The sequence below is a fragment of the Camellia sinensis genome, chromosome 9 (genome assembly GCF_055761805.1).
Source record: "Camellia sinensis isolate YWXY chromosome 9, ASM5576180v1, whole genome shotgun sequence".
Lineage (NCBI taxonomy): Eukaryota > Viridiplantae > Streptophyta > Magnoliopsida > Ericales > Theaceae > Camellia > Camellia sinensis.
In genome coordinates, this window is record NC_138969.1 from 47928392 (window position 1) to 47944978 (window position 16587).

Consider the following 16587-nt stretch of genomic DNA (forward strand, 5'->3'; position numbering starts at 1 on the left):
TTTTTAAAAATTTTAAAATATTTTTTTGACATTTATTTTTGTCAAATTAGTTTATATTTTATCAAATTGACGATTTTGCCATTGAAATTAAGCAATGATATGTTCAATTGTCCTTATTTGGAACAAGATTCAAAATTTAAGATCAAATGTGTCATAATTGAAAAGTTAGGGACTAAAGTGACACACGTCCTAAATTATAGGGACTGTTAGTGTAATTTCGCCTAAAAATTAATTTGGCAAAAAAATAAATAAATGTCTAAAAGATTTATCAATTTTACATAATTTTATTTCAATATTGATAGAGACCCCCTCCAATCACCACCCCCACCCCCCACATACACGTGGCGGGTAGTGATTGGAGAAGAAGGAAAAAAAAAAAAAAAAAACTGGTCAATGGGAGGGAAAGGGGGTCAAAGGGGGTAGGAGGGAAATGTGGTTTGAAACATTTTTCATTTTATTTTTAGAGGGTAGAAATAATTTTTAAAAATTTAAAAATATTTGTTTGATATTTATTTTTGTCAAATTAGCTTATATTTTATCAAATTGATGATTTTACCCTTGAAAAATCTAATGATATCTTTAATTGTCCTTATTTGAAACAAGATTTAAAATTCAGGGTCAAATGTGTCACAATTGAAAAGTTAAGGAGCAAAGTGACACAAGCTCCAAATTATAGAGACTATTAGTGTAATTCACCCTTAAATCAAAATATTTTGAAGGTTCTTAATTTTTATCCTGAATTTTAAAGATTTGAAAGTAATTATATATGGTATGAATAATATAGTAACATAGTAAGAAGTGGGTTTTAATTTTTTTTTAAAGGCAATAAAAATCAGTGGGAGAGGATTATGTTAGAAAGATATAAAATATTTTTTTATCTTTCCTTTTCAAAATTATAAATTATGGAATTATTCAGTGTGTTTGGTTTGAGTTTTTTGAATTAAGTTTTTTGAAAACTCAGTTTTTTGGTTTTCGTATTTTTTTTTCTTTTAGTGAATATTTTTATAATTTTAAACATTTTTTTTTTACTTTTTTAGATGCACCTTACTTAGATGTATCTAAAAAGTAAAAAATTTGTGAAAAAATATTTTAAAAATTTAATAAATACATAAAAATACAAAAAATATACTAAATTCTCGTATTTTTTTGTATTTTTGGTATTTAGTGAATTTTTAAAAGGTTTTTTTCACAAATTTTTTACTTTTTAAGTATATTTATGTTAGGTATGTCTAAAAGTAAAAAAAAAAAATACTTAAAATCTTAAAAAAATTAAGTAAAAACAAAAAAACACAAAAAATAAGAAAGTAGAATTTTTGAAAAGTGTTTTTGAAAACTATTACTTTAATAGATTAGTCAATACTACTTTCTAAATTCATTTTTTTATTTTTTAATTCAATAAATCCACAAATTTATTATGAGGTTTTGGAGTTCTAACAATACTACTTACGAAAACTTTTTTTTACTTATATAATATATTAGCATATGAACCAGTGCGATGCACTAACTAAATAAATAATTAAAAATAATTCTAAAATTAAATAATAACATAAAATTTATTTAAAAAGTATATAAAAATATTTTAGAATGAATTAAATTTTACTTATTTTATTAGAATATATATATATTGCAGTTGTTATATCATTAATTATATATTCTAAATTCACAATAAGAAATAGAGATCATAATTTAATTGGTAAAGATGAAAAAAATAGAATAAATTAAAAAAATATATATATATATATTTATGATAAAATAAAAATAAATTTCATTTTATAAATTTTTTAGTTTTGGTTTATTCTATATTAAAATTTGTCATAAAACTTAAACATAGATTTTAGAAATAAAATTGTATATATATATATATATATATTGATAAAATTGTTAAAATTGGTTAAAAGACTAACCAACTTACACAAAAATTAATTAATTAAAATTTTAAAATTTTATTTTATTTAAAATTTAAACTGTCTTCAACTGAAACATGCACAACACTACACTAATAAATGGGAGCATAGGTTTACTTTATATAAGTGAAACAACTCACTTTTTCCTTCTTTTCTTAATGTGAGATAATAAAATAAAAGTTAACAATTGTTTGGGTAGGAAGTTTATTTATAACCCAACAATCTTGTCATCGTTTGGCAATAAGCTTTTTTAGTAGCCTTTTTGGCTATTTTTAGCCTAGGAAAAGTTTGTTTGGTTTAGTTTGGTTGTTTTTTTTTTTTTTTTTTTTTTACTTTTGTAAGAGAAAAAGTGAAATGATTATAATTTGAATGTGACATTTTGTCTTATTGGCTTATTTAGCTTATTTGTCTTTTGTGCTTTTTTTATCCAAAAAGTTGAAGCCAAACAAACCCTTAGTCGTTTAATCTTTAAGCAGATCAATTTTTAGTTTATTTCAAATCAAACAAATCTAATAAATATATTTTGATAAAACCGCTAACATCGCGGTTAAACCAACGAATTAGTCAAACAAAAAATGATTCAGCCTAATTAGCTATGTGAAAAAACCAACCAACTTATACAATAATTAATTAATTAAAACTTTCAAATTTTATTTTAAAATTTAAACCATCATGAATTAAAACATGCACAATACTATAATATTACATGGGAGCATAAGATTCACTTTATATAAGTGAAATAACTCATTTTTTTTTTCTTTTCCCAATGTGAAATTATAAAATAAATCATAAACTAATTAGAGTTTTTATTTTGAAATTTAAACTGTCTTGACTCACAACACTATAATATTCAATGAGAGTATAAGATTCACTTTATATAAGTGAAACAACTCACTTTCCCTGTAGCACTTATGTCCTTTAAACTATTAGAGAGTGTATTTAGTTCCTTTATTTTCATTTTTGGAGTCTTTGGAGTTGTATTTTGGTTTTTGAGGAGTACAATTCGATTTAAACTTGTTAGGATTGTTCATTCACGCTTGTTTACATTAAAAAGTTCTTTGAAAACTTGAAATTTTTGTTTTGGGATTGACACTAACCTTCCCGGGGGTCGACACCACCTTGTTGCCTTGCTTTTAGTGTCTCTGCTGGTTGGTAGGGTCAACACCATGGTTCTGAAGGTCGACCATTCTCTTATTGTGTTGTTCTAGGTTACATTCTACATTTTAGGGTCGACACCACTAGTTCCAAGGGTCGACCCTTGTCCTCTACACACATTGGTGTCTCAGCTTTTCTTCCTAAAGGTCGACACCTCTGTCTGAAAGGTTGACCCCTGTGAGTAGGGCTGTGCAAAATATCGTCCAATCCGCTAAAACTGCACCGATCCACATCAATCTGCACCACTTTAACCGCTAACCGCGGTTTAAACTTTAAAATTTATAATCCGCCAACCAAACCGCTCCGTTCCGCTATAGTTAATACATATATATTTTTTAATTTTCAATGAAATATCAATATAAAAATAAGTGAGAGAAAGATTTAAGATGTGAAATTTATTACAAATTAGTGGTTATATATATGAAACATATTATGTAAAATTACTTTGTGTTATATATCTAAAAAATATTATACAAATTAGTGTTATATATTATGCAAATGTATGATAATTAGCTAAAATATTCTTCAATCCGCCAATTCGCCAAAAATCGCCCAAACCGCAATTTGTCAATCCGCTAATTCCTAACCCACCATTCAGTTTGTAATTTTACTCTCAAACCGCCCGAACTGCACCGCACACACTCCCTACCTATGAGTAAAATTCTAGATTTTTGGTTTGGTTTTGGGGTTCTACTTTTGAGAGTTTGACTTATTCTTTTCTTTGACTTTAGAGTTATTATTCTACCACTATAAATAGGCCCCAAACACACTTTTCTCATTCACTTTTTTCTTTTTCTTTCTCTCTGCCTTCTTTACACTTTGAATCTCTCTCTCTCTCTCTCTCTCTCTCTCTCTCTCTCTCTCTTAGAAACTCACATTTTTCAGTTAGATCTCTAGATCTACTCATGTAGAGGCATCTTTCACCTTGGTCCTTTGAGAAAGATTGTAGATCTCGTCAAGGGCTTTCTTTTGATCCAAGAGTTTCGTGGTTTCATCAACTTTGAGTTTTTCGAAGTTCTCCTCTTCGCTTCAAGAGGTAGGGTCTATTTCCTAAACTCAATATGAGTTCGGTAGCATATTTTGTTATATATATTTGGTAATCATTTGGTATGATTTTTACCTTTGTTATTTGTTATTTCAAAAGATCTATGGATTTGGGTGTTTTGGGTTAGACTATAGCGATCCCGGTTTTCCCCGTCATTTATTTTGTTCCGGACTTGGGTTCCGTCATGGTTGTTGTTGTCTATATCTTGTTTCCGTCTTTTAAATCCTTTGTATTTGAGTTTTGGGACGTATTGGGTGAGTTTGGAATAGGTTGGTTGTAAGTTGGAACAAATGGTTACTGTCCAGAATTTGACATCTTCGCTCGAGCGAGGCTTTTTGTGCTCGAGCGAGCCTTGGGTTTTTGCTTCTTCGCTCGAGCGAAGGTTCTTGCGCTCAAGCGAGCTTACTTTGATGTGTCTCTTGGCTCGAGCGAGAACTCTTGCACTCGAGCGTGCGTCTGCATCTAGATTGGACCTGAAGGTTAGTATTCTTCGCTCGAGCGAGGCTTTTGTCGCTCGAGCGAGCGAGCTCTATGTTTTGTGTTTCTTCGCTCGAGCGAGAACTCTTATGCTCGAGCATGGTTCTGGGTTGCAGACTTAAAGCTTCGCATTGTTCGCTCGAGCGACGTTTCTTGCGCTCAAGCAAGGTTCTTTTGTGTCTGGTCGCTCGAGTGACCACTCCTTCGCTCGAGCGAGCCTCGCATATATCAGTTCGTAGCAGAGATGAAATACACCATTTTTGATCCTCTTCTTTTCCACAAACCCTAGATCGGCTGTCTCTCTCTCTCTATACACCTTCTCTCTATAAATACACTTGATCTAGAGTGTCTCTACCCTAGTCCCTTTGTTAAAAAGGTAGAGCTTGGCTTGGGCTTCGTTTTGATCCGAAAAAGTTGGACTTTGGAGGATCTTGGGTTTTTCTCTTCATCTTCTTTGAGCTTCTCTATTTGAGGTAGGGATAAACTACTTTTTTTTATGAGTTTTAACATAAATATTAGCTATTTTGTATAAATGGTGAACTTTGGGAAGTTAGGGTTTAAAATTTGAAATGTTTGAAAGAGGGGTTTCTACGTTGGGGCTCCATTGTGAATGTGAGACCTTGAAATGGGGTTTACTTGTGTTTAATTAATGAAATCGAGCCCTAGAGTTGAAATTGAGAAAATGGGAAAAATGCCCTAATTGAACTTAGATAATTAATTTGTATAATTTGTGGAAATATGAAATTGAGTTGGAAATGATGAAATTGGGGGAGAATGTAAGTAATTGGTATAGTTGGATTGAAAATCACTTACCTATGGAAAATGTATTAATTTATCTGTTTGATAAAATTTAATTATCTGTTTAGATATAACTGTTTTGGGCTATCGGTGGATGATAGCCATGATTGTTGTAGAAAAACATGATGATTAGGTGAATTGAAATTAATCGATTGAAATATGTCATTGAATATAACGGTGGGATTAACACATTGAATATGTGCTTGAATTGGTCATTGTATATGATAATGTGTTTAAATATATTGTATATGTATATTATTTAGAAGGAGATAGGGGATGTACTCCATTGTGTAAGAGGAGATAGGGGATGGACTCTAGTGTTTGGGAGGAGATATGGGATGGACTCCATTGTTGATTAAGTTGGCCGGAGTGTCCAGAGTGAAAGTCCCAAAACCTTAAACGCATCTGAATGATGTTGATGAATTGAAGTGTTGATAATATGAGTTGTAGTCTCATTTCGAATTGTTGATGAATTGAAGGGTTGTTTTTTATAAGTTGTAGTCTCATTTGAATTATTTGGATAAACGAACCATGTCAATAAAGTGAATTGGAAATATAATTGAAACCGAGTTGAAAGATGAATATCAATGTTGATGGCCATGAAAATGGTATACATATCGAAGTACATGTGTTGGACATTTATTAGATGCTAATGTTTTAGTTATTTCTCATGTTTGGTTTAGCATATCTCTACTGGGCTTTGGCTCACCTTACTTGGGACACCAATTTTTAGGTACAGGCGATATGCCACCTCCAAGAGTATAACTTGGGAGGTTTTGGAGCTGAAGGCTTCATTTTGTTGTTTTGCTTATATTTGTATTACATGTAAATTCAAGCCGAGGGCTTTACTTGTAAAAGAGTTAGAACTCTTCTTTTGTGTAACCAAGTAACAGCTTGGAAAGATGTAAGCCGCAGGGCATTCTATTATTTTTGTAAGCATTTGGAACTTATATGGAATACTCTTTTGTAATAATAACTCTGATGTATGTATGAAAATATGATTACCTATCTTGAATATAGAACTATTAAATGATGGGATTGTGTATTAATTTGAGGGCGTGACATCTCATTCACTTTTTTCTTTTTCTTTCTCTCTTTCTTCTTTCCACTTTGAATCTCTCTCTCTCTCTCTCTCTCTCTTTTAGAAACTCACCTTTTTCAATTAGATCTCTAAATCAACTCATGTAGAGGCATCTTTCACCTTGGTCCTTTAAGAAAGATTATAGATCTCGTCAAGGGCTTTCTTTTGATCCAAGAGTTTCGTGGTTTCATCGACTTTGAGTTTTTTGAAGTTCTCCTCTTCACTTCAAGAGGTAGGGTCTATTTCCTAAACTCAATATGAGCTCGGTAGCATATTTTTTTATATATATTTGGTAATCATTTGGTATGATTTTTAGCTTTGTTATTTGTTATTTCAAAAGATCTATGGATTTGGGTGTTTTGGGTTAGACTTGGGGGTTTGGAATTGACATGAAAAAGAGAGATTTTTCAAATAAGTTCTTGAGCAAGGTTATGATTTTGTATTGGTGATAAAGATATGTTGACATGGTGGCTTTTCTTTACTCAAAGTGATTTTGAAATAAATGAGGTTTTATTTTAAAACTATGGGTTTTGGCTTGTGTTGGAAAACAATGAAAAATGATGTTGGATTTGTAAAAGATGAGAAGAAAATGGTTGTGGGATTTTGAAAATGGTTGTTGTTACTCTTTTGAAAAATATATCTATATTGATATCTTTTGATTATTGTATTAGAGATAACTGTTTTGGCTATCGATGGAGGATAGCATAGTCGTGTGTTAGAAATTACATGTGGATTAGGTAATTTGAAATCATTCATATCATGGAGCATGTAATGGATTTTTTGAATTTAAAACCTTATATTTGGAAAAAGATTTTGGAAATTCTTGTGCTATGTTTTAAAACAGTTGCATTGTTTTGGAAAAATAATATTTTGAATCACATGTATTGTGCTATTGGAAAAAGATAAATAAAATGGTAAAACTACGAGGGGGGTATTAAAGCAGAATTAAGTTGACCTGTGTGTCCATAGTGAAAGACCCAAACCCGCGAGGTAAGTGTCGATCCTTCTGGTTAGCACTGGTAAAAATAACCTTGTTGTAGACACGCCCGTGGGCCCCATGCTACAGTTTGGACTCAGATTGTCACGGTTCTAAATCTGAACCAAAGAGTCCAGATCCAGCAAATCGTTTTAAGAAAACAGATTTTTAGAAAGAAGTGCCAAACATGGACTGCTCTACCAGATACAGAGTCGCCACCTAAATATTTTTTTATGGAGAAATTTAGGAAACCCTGACTCGTTTGCCTAAGGCCACATGTCCGTCATCACCAAAGTTGCCTCGGTTCGGGAACTTGGGTACGATTGGGGAAGGTCAGCTATGAGCACCCCCGCTCGCCCGATCTGAAGATCGGTCTCTACTAACGATGATATCTCGTTTTGAAAACGTTATGTGTTCTTATTCTGATTAATTAGCTAATCTTACTATGTGATGGGCACAACACAAAAGTATAGACTAGATCGCCTAATTTGGAACAAAGCATCGCATATCTGTTTGTTTGAAAAATGGTTTGAAATTTGCTACTCATGAGTAGGCTAAAACACGGATTTTCAACGAGTTGTTCCAACTCAAACAATCCAACCTTCACCCACAAGCATTCAGGTAGATATATCACATAAGCATATAGCCACATGGTAAGCATGCTGTCATGTTAACATTCACACTCATGTGAGATGCTAAAGCATAAAACATTTACAGTGTACTCCAAGCCAAAACAATGAACATGTTAGTAACCAAATGTATGATCTAAGTCCATGTTAAATGGCTAATGCATCGCATACAAAATGCAATCTATAATAGGCTCCACCAATCTTAGGATGGCGTATGGAATGCAACAAGTAACACGTATTCAAGTTAGATTTGAAATACTATGCAGTTAGCATGATGTGCCAAGCCCGGTGCATGCAAGACAAATGAATGGATGCAAACATGCGAAGCATAAGTATACTAAATTAAATATGACCTAATACTAACCATCAAAAGCAGGTAAGTAAAAGGGAGATAGAAGTGGGGGTTGGAAGACATGCACACACGCACCAACACTTATTACACATTCGCCCTCGCTCGGAGGGACCAAAAGAATAATACACTTTAATTAACCTACAAGCTAATTAAATAAATTATACAACACTTAACTAATTAGCGAATCAATTAAGCTACTGAAAGCAGCAAAGGGCCTCGGGACGAGGGATGCACGCATGCTCGGATTGGCTTCGCCCGGAAATCCAATGCCATGCACAAGCTGCCTTTGTTTTCCTTGCTCTGCTCCTCTGAAAATGGCACAATTCCCAAGGTATACCTTATGAACACTGGGAAATGCCACCGGCCATGAGGGATAGTCACCGACCAAATAGAAGTGGTCATCGACCATCTATGGAGTTATCGGCCATAAATAATTGGTCGATCGGCACTTGATGTAGTCGACCGGCCAAAACTTCCTGCAGAACCTGTTTTGACAGCAGCAGAGGGCAAAACAAGGCATGGCAATGTATTTCAAGCAAATGTGTGCACCAATGCACCCCTTATTATGTTTATGACTCAAAGGAGGATAGTACTCGATTCTTGGATCACCAATCGTGCATTTCAATGCGTGATGGCCCAAGAAACCAAGTTGTGCACTTTCATGTCAAATGAAATGCAAACCAAATAAGCACATAAAGCCCAATCTCAATCATGGTGATTTCAAGAGGCAAGGCATGCATGCAAAATGCAATGCAACTTAGGCATGCAAGCTAAGTATGCAACATGAACATGAGGGCAAGCAATGCAAACATGCAATATGGACAACACACAAACATGTAACAACATGTTAAGTGGCTAAAAAAGAGAATACATGCCAAATGCATTACAACCTAAGCATCACAACCTAAGCATGCAACAAAATGTCACATAGCTCAAGCAATGCAATAAAATGCAATATGGCTAAGCATTTGTCAACAATGCAAATAATGAGCATGCAAAACATCATGCGACCAAAGCATGCAAACATGAAGCAATGTAACAACATTTGAGCAACTTGCAAAAGGTGAACTTAAACTAATATGGACAAGCCTCAGCCATATCTAAAATCAATAGCCAAAGGCTATGGAAATGGGGCCAAATGCACATACAAACATGCATGCATACATGATCCAATTCTTAAGCATCAAAAGGCAACTTTTAAGCACACTAAAAGGAAGGACAATCATGGACTAATGGCATGCATACTAAGCTCTGAAATCATGTTATAAAAGGTGTCAAACCAAGTAAACAAGACAAGCCAAGCATACAACTAAGGTCCAAGGCCTAAGGCTCGCCAAAGGGGTATTGAACTACACTTAGCAAAACCAAATATGACATAATTTGAACAACCAAAATCAGAGTTTTAGCATATTAAAACAAAGCCAAAAACACATTGATATGGCATCCTAGAGGCCTAAACATGATGGCGTATGCAATGGCACATTCATGGAGCATGAAACACAAACCCTCTAAGGCCTTAAAGGAACATCAAATACAAGCATACGAGCATGCCACAAGGACTGAAATGACATGGTAAGTAGTTCCAAACCACTGAAACAAAGCAAGTAAAGCATACTCAACATTCACACACCCAAGGCTAGCAAGCCAAAATGCAAGGTGGCTATACAAGGCATGTCATGGATGGCCAAAACAACCACAAACAGACCTTAGGCATGCTAAAACATGCATAAAAGCTTCACAAAGCTAGGCCAAAAACATGCTAGAAATGAGGCTCAAAGCACAAAGCATGTTAAGGCAATTCATGGCATTACAAGACAAGTATGCAAAGCAAGCATGGTGTGTCCAAACCAACTTAAAACAGAGGTAAAATATGGCAAAATACTACCAAATACCCATTAAGACATGTCCAACATGGTCTTAACAAGATGCTCACACATGAGGCTAAAATAGCCAATATTGAAGGCAACAAGGAGAGGGGATGGCCCTCTCCTTCTTAGCACCTTAAAGCACCATCCCTACCACTGAAATCCCTCAAGATTTCAGTGGTGAGGAGGCCCAAGCAAGGTGGTCCCGGAGATCACCAAAATAGCACAAAATGGGGACCAAACAAGGCCTAAGAGGGGTCAAACAACCCCAAAGCTCAAAGCAACCTTAAACAACTATTTTAAGCAAGTAAAAACAAAACTTTTATATGTTATACACTAAGCTCAAAAACAGATGCAAGGTAGGCAAAAAGACTATGCAAAAATGGGGTATTTAAAGGTAAAGTTCTTACCCTTGTAGACCCCTTCAAGAACAGTACTCCAGCTGCTTTCCTTATCTCAAAACCAGCTCAAAAACTTCAAAAACAACCTAATGGCTCCTCAGCAATCAAGGTAAGGTGTAAAACTAGGTGTTTGTGCACAAAAGTAAGGACAAACACACACTTATACACAAAGAGAGGGAGATATAGAGATAGAATACATACACTATGGCTAACCCTAATCCAGACCTCAGGAACTCAACCCTCTAACCCCTGAGGAGGGAGGAGAAGCCCTCCTCTTATAGAGGATCACTTTTGCAAAGCTTACAAGACAAGCTAAGTAAGAGTGAAATCCCTTCATACACGTGTATGGAAGGGGTGCAAAGTGTATGCCAGCTAGCACAGCTGGCATAAAAATATCTGCAAAAGCAGATGTACAGTGATCGGCCAGCCAAAAATGACAAATTGGCAAAAACAATGATCGGCCGACCATCAATAGTGCCGGCCGGCCAAATATATAACTGATGGCAACAAAACAATGGCCGGTGGCCTCAAGCCATGGCCGGTGAGGTGTAGGGGTGTCCAACAAGCCATTCCCTATCCTCCAAAGCAAAAACACAAGTGTTTGGTGCAAAACCAAGCACAAAACAGTCAAGTCGAGCAATCCTGAGGCAAGGCACGTGGCCGAGACCTTCGAGAACTCAAGACGAACACGAACATGGATGATCACCGATGTTCAAACGGTGACGCCCAAGTCTTGAGGACGGTTAAAAATGGGGTGTCTACAGTTGCCCCTCTTTGACAGAACTCGAAAGTCATAACAATGACGGGAGTGAGTGTCAAAGCCCAGAGACGACCCATTTTTGACAAGGCCGAAGACTTAGACAAAGCATGCAAGACAATAAAGATATGCGCTCGAAAGCGCAGGGCAAAATGCAACTGACAATGCAAGAAGCCGAACATAACTCATGATCATGCAAAGAAAGTTGTAACGAAGCATAACATGCAACAGTTTTAAGCAAGAACCAAGCTACATTACAATGCAGAAAGAATGTAAGAGAATTATTTAATTCTCGCTACGTTTCACGCAGAGAATATACTACCTATCTGGTTCATCTGGTTGCATCAGCTTCAAATGAACCGTACATACAATATCGTGCCTGTAAAAGAGAAAAACTTAACAGGTAAAATATTGTTGGTAACACGCACAACAATGCAATCGAAAGCTGCGTTGTCACGCAATGCACTAACAAGTGCGAATAAGGTGCGCAAGATAGCGCGATGCGCAAAATAGCACAATTGAAATGCATCCGAAATGCGAGCAAGGTGCACAAAACAGTGCGATGATATGCAAATGATATGCAAAATTACAAAACAATGTAAAAACAATGCAAATGATATGCAATGCGTTTGAAACATAATCAAACCAGAAGCGGTTCAAAACCACACAAATGTCATAAGGATGATGGAGATACAAAGTCCGTCTACCATAGAAAAGGTGCCGCAATCCTCAAACCACAATACCAGCAGTGGAATAGGCGCGTACACATGCAGAACTATGAGTAATGTAGACAGACACAAGAACAAGTAAGTGGGTGGAATGACATAAGTGAGGCATGCTCTGCTGAGGAAAGACCATAATCCTAAATGCTGGACGCAACAAATTACACTACAGTGTAATATATACAATGGATAAGGCCTACGACCAAACCGTATCTTGCCTATGGACACATACAAACCGCGTCTAACACAGAAACAGTGCCGTCACCCTCAAACCACAATACCAGCTGTGGAATAGGCGCATACACATAATATCATAACTGTGCTTCAACGCGAAGAGTACGGGCACATACCAGACCAAGCTCAACATGGAAAGGCGCAAGCCATAAATAGAGGTGATGTAATAAATGAATACAAGCTACAATGTAATATATACAATATGCGATGGAATGTAATATTTACAATGGATAAGACACGCGGCCAAACCGTATCTTGCCTAGGAAAGGCATGGACACATACAGACCACGTTTAACACGAAAACGGTGCCGTCACCCTCAACACTAGATGTGTACACATAATATCATAATCGTGCTTCAACGCGAGGAGTATGGGCACATACCAGACCAAGCTCAACATGGAAAGGCGCAAGCCGTAAATAGAGGCGATGCAATAAATGCATGCAAGCTACAATGCAATATATACAATATGCGATAGAATGTAATATTTACAATGTATAAGACACGCAGCCAAACCGTATCTTGCCTAGGAAAGGCAGGGATACATACAGACCACGTTTAACACGAAAACGGTGCCGTCACCCTAAACACTAGGTGCGTACACATAATATCATAACCGTGCTTCAATGCGAGGAGTATGGGCACATACCAGACCAACCTCAACATGGAAAGGCGCAAGCCGTAAATAGAGGCGATGCAATAAATGCATGCAAGCTACAATGCAATATATACAATATGCGATGGAATGTAATATTTACAATGGATGCATGACACATGCACTATTTACAGTGAATGCATGACACATGCAATATATACAATGATGCATGACGTATGCAAAGTTTTTTTTTGTTTTGTTTTTTTTTTGAAAAATGTATGAAAATGCAAATGGAGGAAAAATGCATGATAATGCATGTTGTTTTTTTTTTGTTTTCGTTTTTTTTTAAAATGCATGAACTGTGCATGATGATGCAAATGAAACGAGTGTGTGACGACGCACGTTTTTGAGACGCATGACAATGCGCATGATTTTGAATGCGCGACAATGCGCGTCTTTTGAAATGCATAACAATGCACAATGAATTTGAATGCGCGACCACGCATGGCTTTTGAGATGTATGACAATGCACATGATCTTGGATGCGCGACAACGCATGGTAGGGAAGATGCATGACGATGCATGTAAGGTGCGCATGACGATGCGGCCTAAAGAAGAATGCATAATAATGCAAGCATGATATGCGCTACAATGTACAAGGTGTGTGCATAACAATGCAAGTGAGGGATGCATGACAATGCAACCTAAGATAAAATTCGCCAAGAGTTGTTTGGGCACGACAAACACCAAACGACTTGCACCTTCAAGGATTTAAGGTCTCCTAGACCGAGCGTATTTAAGGTCTCGCCAGACCGCCTAGAGGTGCATAACAATGCAAGTCAGCGTGCGCATGACAATGCGTGTATGTATGCATAATGATGCAATGCATGTGAAGTAGTTTCCGAATGTTTGCAAGATACAAAAAGGATACGAAAAGGATACACCCTTGCACACATTCGAGTGCTACGCACAGAAAACACGGTCCAAGGTCAACTCGAAGGTCTACTAATGTTCCAAAAAGTGCACTGCCTTGCACTGTCTTGAGTAATGAAGGTGTCAAACTACATAATTGACCCGAACCAGGGCGCGGGATGTGCATCGTCTGCAAGGGGAGGTTATCGGTATCAATCCCGATACTCTGCTGCCTTGCTCCCCTTTTGCTTTACTTTTCTTTTCTTGGTAGTTTAAGCACATTGCACTGCCTCAGGCAAGTTTTCAAAACTGTATATTTTTGCAAAAGACATGATGGAAATGAAACAGCTATTTCGCTCAAAAAAGTGTTAGATTTGTACCTTCTGCGTATCGCATCGCCCTCGCTCGGAGGACATGCACACACGCACCCACACTTATTACACATTCGCCCTCGCTCGGAGGGACCAAAAGAATAATACACTTTAATTAACCTACAAGCTAATTAAATAAATTATACAACACTTAACTAATTAGCGAATCAATTAAGCTACTAAAAGCAGCAAAGGACCTCGGGACGAGGGATGCACGCATGCTCGGATTGGCTTCGCCCGGAAATCCAATGCCATGCACAAGCTACCTCTGTTTTCCCTACTCTACTCCTCTGAAAATGGCACAATTCCCAAGGTATACCTTATGAACACTGAGGAATGCCACCGGCCATGAGGGATGGTCATCGGCCAAATAGAAGTGGTCATCGACCATCTATGGAGTTATCGGCCATAAATAATTGGTCGATCGGCACTTGATGTAGTCAACCGGCCAAAGCCTCCTACAGAACCAGTTTTGACAGCAACAGAGGGAAAAACAAGATATGGCAATGTAGTTCAAGCAAATGTGTGCACCAATACACCCCTTATCATGTTTATGACTCAAAGGGGGATAGTACTCGATTCTCGGACCACCAATCGCGTATTTCAGTGCGTGATAACCCAAGAAACCAAGTTGTGCACTTTCATGTCAAATGAAATACAAACCAAATAAGCACATAAATCCCAATCTCAATCATGGTGATTTCAAGAGGCAAGGCATGCATGCAAGCTAAGTATGCAACATGAACATGAGGGCAAGCAATGCAAACATGCAACATGGACAGCACACAAACATGTAACAACATGTTAAGTAGCTAAAAGAGAGAATACATGCCCAATGCATTACAACCTAAGCATCACAACCTAAGCATGCAACAACATGTCACATAGCTCAAGCAATGCAACAAAATGCAATATGGCTAAGCATTTGTCAACAATACAAATAATGAGCATGCAAAACATCATGCGACCAAAGCATGCAAACATGAAGCAATGTAACAACATTTGAGCAACATGCAAAAGGTGAACTTAAACTAATATGGACAAGCCTCAGCCATGTCTAAAATCAGTAGCCAAAGGCTATGGAAATGGGGCCAAATGCACATACAAACATGTATGCATACATGATCCAATTCTTAAGCATCAAAAGGCAACTTTTAAGCACACTAAAAGGGAGGACAATCATGGACTAATGGCATGCATACTAAGCTCTGAAATCATGTTATAAAAGGTGCCAAACCAAGTAAACAAGACAAGCCAAGCACACAACTAAGGTCCAAGGCCTAAGGCTCGCCAAAGGGGTATTGAACTACACTTAGCAAAACCAAATATGACATGATTTGAACAACCAAAATCAGAGTTTTAGCATGTTAAAACAAAGCCAAAAACACATTGATATGGCATCCTAGAGGCCTAAACATGATGGCATACGCAATGGCACATTCATAGAGCATGAAACACAAACCCTCTAAGGCCTTAAAGGAACATCAAATACAAGCATACGAGCATGCTACAAGGACTGAAATGACATGGTAAGTGGTTCCAAACCACTGAAACAAAGCAAGTAAAGTATACTCAACATTCACACACCCAAGGCTAGCAAGCCAAAATGCAAAGTGGCTATACAAGGCATGTCATGGATGGCCAAAACAACCACAAACAGACCTTAGGCATGCTAAAACATGCATAAAAGCTTCACAAAGCTAGGCCAAAAATATGCTAGAAACGAGGCTCAAAGCACAAAGCATGTTAAGGCAATTCAAAGCATGTTAAGGCAATTCATGGCATTACAAGACAAGTATGCAAAGCAAGCATGGTGTGTCCAAACCAACTTAAAACAGAGGTAAAACATGGCAAAATACTACCAAATACCCACTAAGACATGGCCAACATGGTCTTAACAAGATGCTCACACATGAGGCTAAAATAGCCAATATTGAAGGCAACAAGGAGAGGGGATGGCCCTCTCCTTCTTAGGACCTTAAAGTACCATCCCCACCACTGAAATCCCTCAAGATTTTAATGGTGAGGAGGCCCAAGCAAGGTGGTCTCGGAGCTCACCAAAATAGCACAAAATGGGGACCAAATAAGGCCTAAGAGGGGTCAAACAACCCCAAAGCTCAAAGCAACCTTAAACAACTATTTTAAGCAAGTAAAAATAAGACTTTTATATGTTATACACTAAGCTCAAAAATAGATGCAAGGTAGGCAAAAAGACTATGCAAAAATGGGATATTTAAAGGTAAAGTTCTTACCCTTGTAGACCCCTTCAAGAACAGCACTCCAGCTGCTTTCCTTAGCTCAAAACCAGCTCAAA